Raw genomic sequence first — 7,722 nt, 5'->3', positions numbered from 1 at the left:
CCGACCACAAGAAATGGACCCAAAAACACTGCTGCCGCAGCGCCGCATTCGCGGTGTAGGTTCTGTCAAGCGCGCAACACATGGATATAGCTTAGGAGGACGCTCAGGGGCGGATATAAGGTAAATAATGACCGCTTTGCAAAACAACGAAAAAGTTCCTAGGGGACTTCGGGGGTATGCTTCCCCGGAATTTTTTTTTTGGGGGGGGGGGGGGATTAACTCTCCATAGTCCTCTTTCCAGTGTTTCAAAGACATTCACCAGCGCATCAATCAGATGATCGCGAGACCGCCGTTGAGTAGTCACTAGAGACCTTTAGATTCTACGAAGAGGACGAGAACGAGTACGAGATTTGGATGCCCATTTTTAGCGAAAATACTTGGAACATTTGTAGCTCGGACGATTAATCTTACTCTTTGTTAGCAGCATAGGTTGCTCAGTTATTCTTCTTGCTGGTAACTGAGCCTTTTTGCTGGTCGAAAAATGCCAAAACTGCTACCGTGTTGTTGACCTGTTTTGACACGACGACCATTGATTTTTGCAAAACCTCGCACTAAAATGATGACATTATCACGTTTTTCCCGCCAAGTAATGGTAGTTCTGTGAGAAACTCGTATTCGTAGTCTTTCTCGTCCTAGAATCTAAAGCTCTCTACTCACTGCGTTACTGATTATGTAACGAAGACAGTGACAAATGACTTACTGGGTAGAAAATAGCACAGCCAGAGCGTGACTGTGCCCGAAAATTGACAAAAAAATTAACATCATTTTCAATATTTCAACTTGGAATTATACTTTTATTTTAAAAATTAATGTATATTTTTCATGAAAATTGACCGATTTTGGTAAAAAGGTGGAAATCGGTATGGATCCAACCCTGTAACCTCGTTCTTAATCCGAGGCAAAACAAACAACACATGGAATATAACTCGTCTCAACTAAACACTAAAGCATTGCGGCACTGCGGCGCCAGACATCCTACTCAATTCACTTTAACCTTAAATCGACTAAAGCACCGTGAGACCAGCTATTCTACTGAACTCAATTTAACCTTAAGTCGACTAAGGCACCACGGCACTGCGGCAGCAGTCACTACTCAATTCACTGTATCCGACGCGAACCAAGCGAAACCCTCTTTCGTTCACTTCGGCACTGCTTCTCGTGTCGCAAACGTAACGCTTCTTTGTGGATGGATGGATATTCTGCAATCGCCCCCATCGACGAATAGCTACCCACACATCCTTAAAACTGACAACTGGGAATTGTAGACGAGGAGGTTTGTTTTTTCTGCGAAGGCGAGGAAGAAATCCATTAATTACCAGCTATTTTGTGAATGTTAAAAAACAATGCGATTTCTCTTGGATGCAGTCTTGCAAAATTGTTTCTAGCAAGGATGATCTACAAGTTGACGTTACTTTAGGTCTAAGTCCGTACAACCTCAAACTGCAGGTTACTGCAGTTTAATTTTATTCTTAGATTTTCAATAAGTTAACGCAGCCCACACCTGGATGAATTCTTACGATTATTAACGTTTAACTATCTTATGAAGAAGAAAGATCCACAATCTTCCAACTTAAATGGGAGCCATTTTTACTTTTTTTGAATAACTGAATGTAGTAAGCTGTAGCTTTTCTCCAGTAAACAATCTGCTCTAGTTTGATGAGAATTTTCTTGGTACCCAATGCTCCAACATGCCGTAATGTAAGTCCGTTGTGTGAGGGCCTGTTTGCACCGAGGGAGGGTGCCCCGGCTGATCGAGTTACCCGGCTAGGAGGGTTAAAACAAGTTGAACATAGCCCGCCTATACGTGCAACTCACCTAAGCGGGATGGCCAGCCATTGGGCTTCCCTTTGTAAGGCCACTAAGCACAACAAACACGATGGCGGACAAAAGAAACGTTTTGGAGACAAGTTTAATTTGTTTTTTATCTCTTAGTTCGGTGGCGGCCGCTTTTCAGTGTTTATTACATTGATCTCTTCATACCGTGTAAACTCCTCAATGCGTTTTCTAAAAAAGGGTATGAAAACGGTTGGCTCTCCCAGCCAAGTTAGCTGGGTTTGCCGGAGCACCCACGCTCCATACCCTGCCCTAAGTATCACTTTGCAAGCAGTAAGTTGCATTGTGTAAGTCGTGTCATCTCGGGTAAAGTATCATCAGTAAACCAGATGAAGGATGGTATTGGGTAGCCGAAATATTGTTCAAAAAATACATTTTCGCGTTAGTATCAGTCGTGCAGTAGTCTACCTGAATTTTTTTTTAACTCCATTACTTACAACACAAAAGCTTACGCTACTTATATTACTTACAATGCAGTACATACACTACTTACAATACAATACGATCACTAACGCTACTGACAATACAGAAGCTTACACTACTTTCAGTACAGTACCGGCATAACACAAAAATGGCACATCAAGGAAAAAAAAATATAGGGCCAAGAAAAACTAGATTAAAGTAGTTTCCTTTGTAAAGGAGAACCTTAATATCCTTCAAATATGCATTTCTCGCAGAAACACCAAGACGGAAACGAAAGTACCCGATTTTGTTTCAACTACGTCTAAAGAAAGAAATAATTTTATACGGTCAAGTTAAAAACATAAAATTGTAGTGTATTCAACTATTTTCAACACAAGATTATATCGTTATTTCAGCCTCGGGTTTATTCTTAAATTTTCGCAAATCTCAGCAGTTTCGATATTCTTATAAAATGTATTCTTGTTTAAAAAAAAAGGAAGCATTCCTAAGTAAAGCAACAGTGCATAGAAGTAAGACACAAGGTATTTTTCCTTGTGGCAGTCGAACTGTGAAGTAAAGCGATAAGATTGAATGCAATGGAGACGAAGTCATTCTTACCTGGGATGTTTGGAATTTCCATGGATTTTGGCGATTATTTGGTAAAATTGTGAAAATGGGTGTAAGAAAGCGTGGACGTTGACTATTATGTTTCTGAACACTGAAACATTTAGTGGCAAAACTCCGCGCAATAACATTTCTGGAATTGTTGTGAGTTTTCACTCTTACATCACGGATATGTTGTTTCATCGAATATTTACGGGACCTCGTGCTCAGGCTATCTCCGGAGAGTTTGATGGCGTTCGGCTCAACTGCAATGCATTCTGGTAAAAGCTGGTGAATGGTACAGCGCATTCCGGCTAATTATGATGCATTTTGGGAAAAAGTACTGAATTCGATAATTCGTTCTACCAGTGAGCGATTTGTCTCGGATGTCTTTCTTATTTGGTATGTCTATGAGTGGGAATATTCGTTTCTGTTAAATTGGCAGGACAGTAGCGAGCTTGTTCTCAGGAGAAATGAACGGGCAGCGAAAAAGTGCCCTGGGAACGGGACTCGACTTCTAGAACCAAGGAGAGCAGTTGCCTCCCACTAATGGGGACATGACTTGTATCGCGGTGGTATTCGATTCTGCTTCGAGGGTTTTCCTCATAATTCTCCGGTTTTCAAAAAGCTAAAAGTCGGCTGGTCAGAAAGTCAGAAAGCTAGAAAAATTTGAAAAACAGTTGAGACTTAAAAAGTTCAGAAAAAGATCTTACTAACATTTACATGAAACGACGACTCTCAAAAGAAAAAAAATATGGTTGAAACTTGACCCGAGATTCGAATTATTGATAAATACGAAACAAAAGGAGCTATTCTTATATCCAAATCCTGGTGCTTCAACGAAGGGGGGGGGGGAAAGTCAATTACCTCCTTGATTTAGAAAAAAGACTGTAAACAAGGAACTACTTTTCAGATCAAAGTAAATGAGAAAGATTTGGTTGTCACGGACAAAGATTTTACTGAAGCGAATGCGCGTCTTTTTATGAAAGCCTCTATAATAGCCTCTAAAGTAAGTTAGCATTGCATCACGGAAGACTTTCTTTTCAAACAAGCGAATCAAAAAACGGTTGAGCACCGAAGAAGAAGAGTAATGTTTGGAGACGCTAAAATCTATGTCTTTGGATACAACACCAGGAACCGATGGCCTTCCGAAGTTTGAATTTATAACTATAAGGTTTTCTGGAATGATGTGGCTGATGTTCTTATAAACGTTCTCAGTTACTCATATGAGAAGAGAAAGCTCTCGGTATCGCAAAGACGAGGTGTAAAACTTATACCAAAAACATATCGCAAAGCCTTAGACTACTTGGATCAGCTTAGTAAAAAACTGGCGACCGCTAACGTTCTTACATTGCGGTTACAAGATTGCTACTAAAGCTATAGCAAAACAAATTAAAATTAATCTCAAGAGATCAGACAGGTTTTATCATCATGTGAAAGACAGATTTATTACAGAATATATTCTATTGATTAACGGCAGTACTTATAGTTTTTTCTGGATTTAGAAAGCCCTCTATACTCCAGACTGGTCCTTTCTTCGTGAGACCTTGAAGTATGTTGGCTTCGTTCCACAGTTATCAAATTGGATTAACGTTTTCCACTTCGACGTAGAAAGCTGTATTTTAAACAATGGATGGACCAATAACTTCTTCAAACTTAGGGGGGGGGAGGGTTCGGCAGTGCTGCCGGGGAGTCGCCTGGTTCACTTATTTTTTTAGTGGTTGAAATAATAGCAGAAGACTTGGCAGAAACAAGAAAATCAGGAACATATTTATCAACAATACTGAAGCTACGCTCAGTCTATAATTATAGTCTTAAAATCCAATTAGCATATATATATTATAGGATTATGAAGAAATCAATTAAAGAGCTTACTGACTGATTGAAAGTTTTTTTCGAATTCCTTTGAAACAAAAAAGATGATAAAGAAGCTTCAAGTTTAGGTTTGCAGAACACCCGACCACAAGAAATGGACCCCAAAAACACTGCTGCCGCAGCGCCGCATTCGCGGTGTTGGTTCACCGTCCTTTTCATCTGCTGTGCCGAAGCGAATAATAAATGACCGTCAAGCGCGCAACACATGGATATAGCTTAGGAGGACGCTCAGGGGCGGATATAAGGTAAATAATGACCGGTTTGCAAAACAACGAAAAAGTTCCTAGGGGACTTCGGGGGTATGCTTCCCCGGAATTTTTTTTTTTTTTTTTTTTTTTTGGGGGGGGGGGGGGGGGGTTTAACTCTCCAGCGCATCAATCAGATGATCGCGAGACCGCCGTTGAGTAGTCATTAGAGACTTTTAGATTCTACGAAGAGGACGAGAACGAGTACGAGATTTGGATGCCCATTTTTAGCGAAAATACTTGGAACATTTATAGCTCGGACGATTAATTTTACTCTTTCTTAGCAGCATAGGTTGCTCAGTTATTCTTCTTGCCGGTAACTGAGCCTTTTTGCTGGTCGAAAAATGCCAAAACTGCTACCGTGTTGTTGACTTGTTTTCTTTGACACGACGACCGTTGATTTTTGCAAAACCTCGCACTAAAATGATGACATTATCACGTTTTTCCCGCCAAGTAATGGTAGTTCTGTGAGAAAATCTCGTACTCGTAGTCTTTCTGGTCCTAGAATGTAAAGCTCTATACTCACTGCGTTACTGATTATGTAACGAAGACAGTGACAAATGACTTCCTGGGTAGAAAATAACACAGCCAGAGCGTGTCTGTGCCCGAAAATTGACAAAAAAAAAATCACACCATTTTCAAGATTTCAACTTGGAATTCTACTTTTATTTTAAAAATTAATGTAACTATACTTTTCATGAAAATTGACCGATTTTCGTAAAAGGGTGGAAATCGGTATGGATCCGGCCCTGTAACCTCGTTCTTAATCCGAGGCAAAACAAACAACACATGGAATATAACTCGTCTCAACTAAACACTTAGGCATTGCGGCACTGCGGCGCCAGACATCCTACCCAATTCACTTTAACCTGAAATCGACTAAAGCACCGTGAGACCAGCCATTCTACTGAACTCAATTTAACGTTAAGTCGACTAAGGCTCCACGGCACTGCGGCAGCAGTCACTACTCTATTCACTGTATCCGACGCGAACCACGCGAAACCCTCTTTGGTTCACTTCGGCACTGCTTCTCGAGTCGCAAACGAAACGCTTCTTTGTGGACGGGTATTCTGCAATCGCTCCCATCGACGAATAGCGACCCACACATCCTTAAAACTGACAACTGGGACGTGTAGACAAGGAGGTTTGTTTTTTCTGCGAAGGCGAGGAAGAAATCCATTAATTACCAGCTATTTTGTGAATGTTAAAAAACAATGCGATTTCTCTTGGATGCAGTCTTGCAAAATTGTTTCTAGCAAGGATGATCTACAAGTTGACGTTACTTTGGGTCTAAGTCCGTACAACCTCAACTTGCAGGTTACTGCAGTTTAATTTTATTCTTAGACTATCATTAAGTACTTACTTCAAATAAGTTAACGCAGCCCACACCTTGATGAATTCTTACGATTACTAACGTTTGACTATCTTATGAAGAAGAAAGATCCACAATCTTCCAACTTAAATAGGAGCCATTTTTACTTTTTTTGAATAAATGAATGTAGTAAGCTTTAGCTTTTCTCCAGTAAACAATCTGCTCTAGTTTGATGAGCAATTTCTTGGTACCCAATGCTCCAACATGCCGTAATGTAAGTCCGTTGTGTGAGGGCCTGTTTGCACGGAGGGAGGGTGCCCCGGCTGATCGAGTTACCCGGCTAGGAGGGTTAAAACAAGTTGAACATAGCCCGCCTATACGTGCAACTCACCTAAGCGGGATGGCCAGCCATTGGGCTTCCCTTTGTAAGGCCACTAAGCACAACAAACACGATGGCGGACAAAAGAAACGTTTTGGAGACAAGTTTAATTTGTTTTTTATCTCTTAGTTCGGTGGCGGCCGCTTTTCAGTGTTTATTACATTGATCTCTTCATACCGTGTAAACTCCTCAATGCGTTTTCTAAAAAAGGGTATGAAAACGGTTGGCTCTCCCAGCCAAGTTACCTGGGTTTGCCGGAGCACCCACGCTCCATGCCCTGCCCTAAGTATCACTTTGCAAGCAGTAAGTTGCATTGTGTAAGTCGTGTCATCTCGAGTAAAGTATCATCAGTAAACCAGATGAAGGATGGTATTGGGTAGCCGAAATATTGTTCAAAAAATACATTTTCGCGTTAGTATCAGTCGTGCAGTAGTCTACCTGACATTTTTTTTAACTCCATCGCTTACAATACAAAAGCTTACGCTACTTATATTACTCACCATGCAGTACAAACACTACTTACAATACAATACGATCACTAACGCTACTGACAATACAGAAGCTTACACTACTTTCAGTACAGTACCGGCATAACACAAAAATGGCACATCAAGGAAAGAAAAATATATAGGGCCAAGAAAAACTAGATTAAAGTAGTTTCCTTTGTAAAGGAGAACCTTAATATCCTTCAAATATGCATTTCTCGCAGAAACACCAAGACGGAAACGAAAGTACCCGATTTTGTTTCAACTACGTTTAAAGAAAGAAATAATTTTATACGGTTAAGTTAAAAACATAAAATTGTAGTGTATTCACAGATTTTCAACACAAGATTATATCGTTATTTCAGCCTCGGGTTTATTCTTAAAATTTCGCAAATCTCAGTTTCGATATTCTTATAAAATGTATTCTTGTTTAAAAAAAAAGGAAGCATTCCTAAGTAAAGCAACAGTGCATAGAAGTAAGACACAAGGTATTTTTCCTTGTGGTAGTCGAACTGTGAAGTAAAGCGATAAGATTGAATGCAATGGAGACGAAGTCATTCTTACCTGGGATGTTTGGAATTTCCATGG

General features: G+C 40.3%; 1 long non-coding RNA gene across 1 annotated transcript; it reads left to right on the top strand.

Moving 5' to 3' along the window:
* LOC137994920 (uncharacterized) lies at window positions 1–5,087 on the top strand. The gene is made up of 2 exons (XR_011122217.1): window positions 1–120; window positions 4,758–5,087. It is a non-coding gene; the product is annotated as an uncharacterized lncRNA (long non-coding RNA).
* The last annotated feature ends 2,635 nt before the right edge of the window (window positions 5,088–7,722 follow it).

Source organism: Montipora foliosa, chromosome 3 (genome assembly GCF_036669935.1).
Source record: "Montipora foliosa isolate CH-2021 chromosome 3, ASM3666993v2, whole genome shotgun sequence".
Taxonomy (NCBI): domain Eukaryota; kingdom Metazoa; phylum Cnidaria; class Anthozoa; order Scleractinia; family Acroporidae; genus Montipora; species Montipora foliosa.
This window is presented reverse-complemented; position numbering and strand designations above follow the sequence as displayed.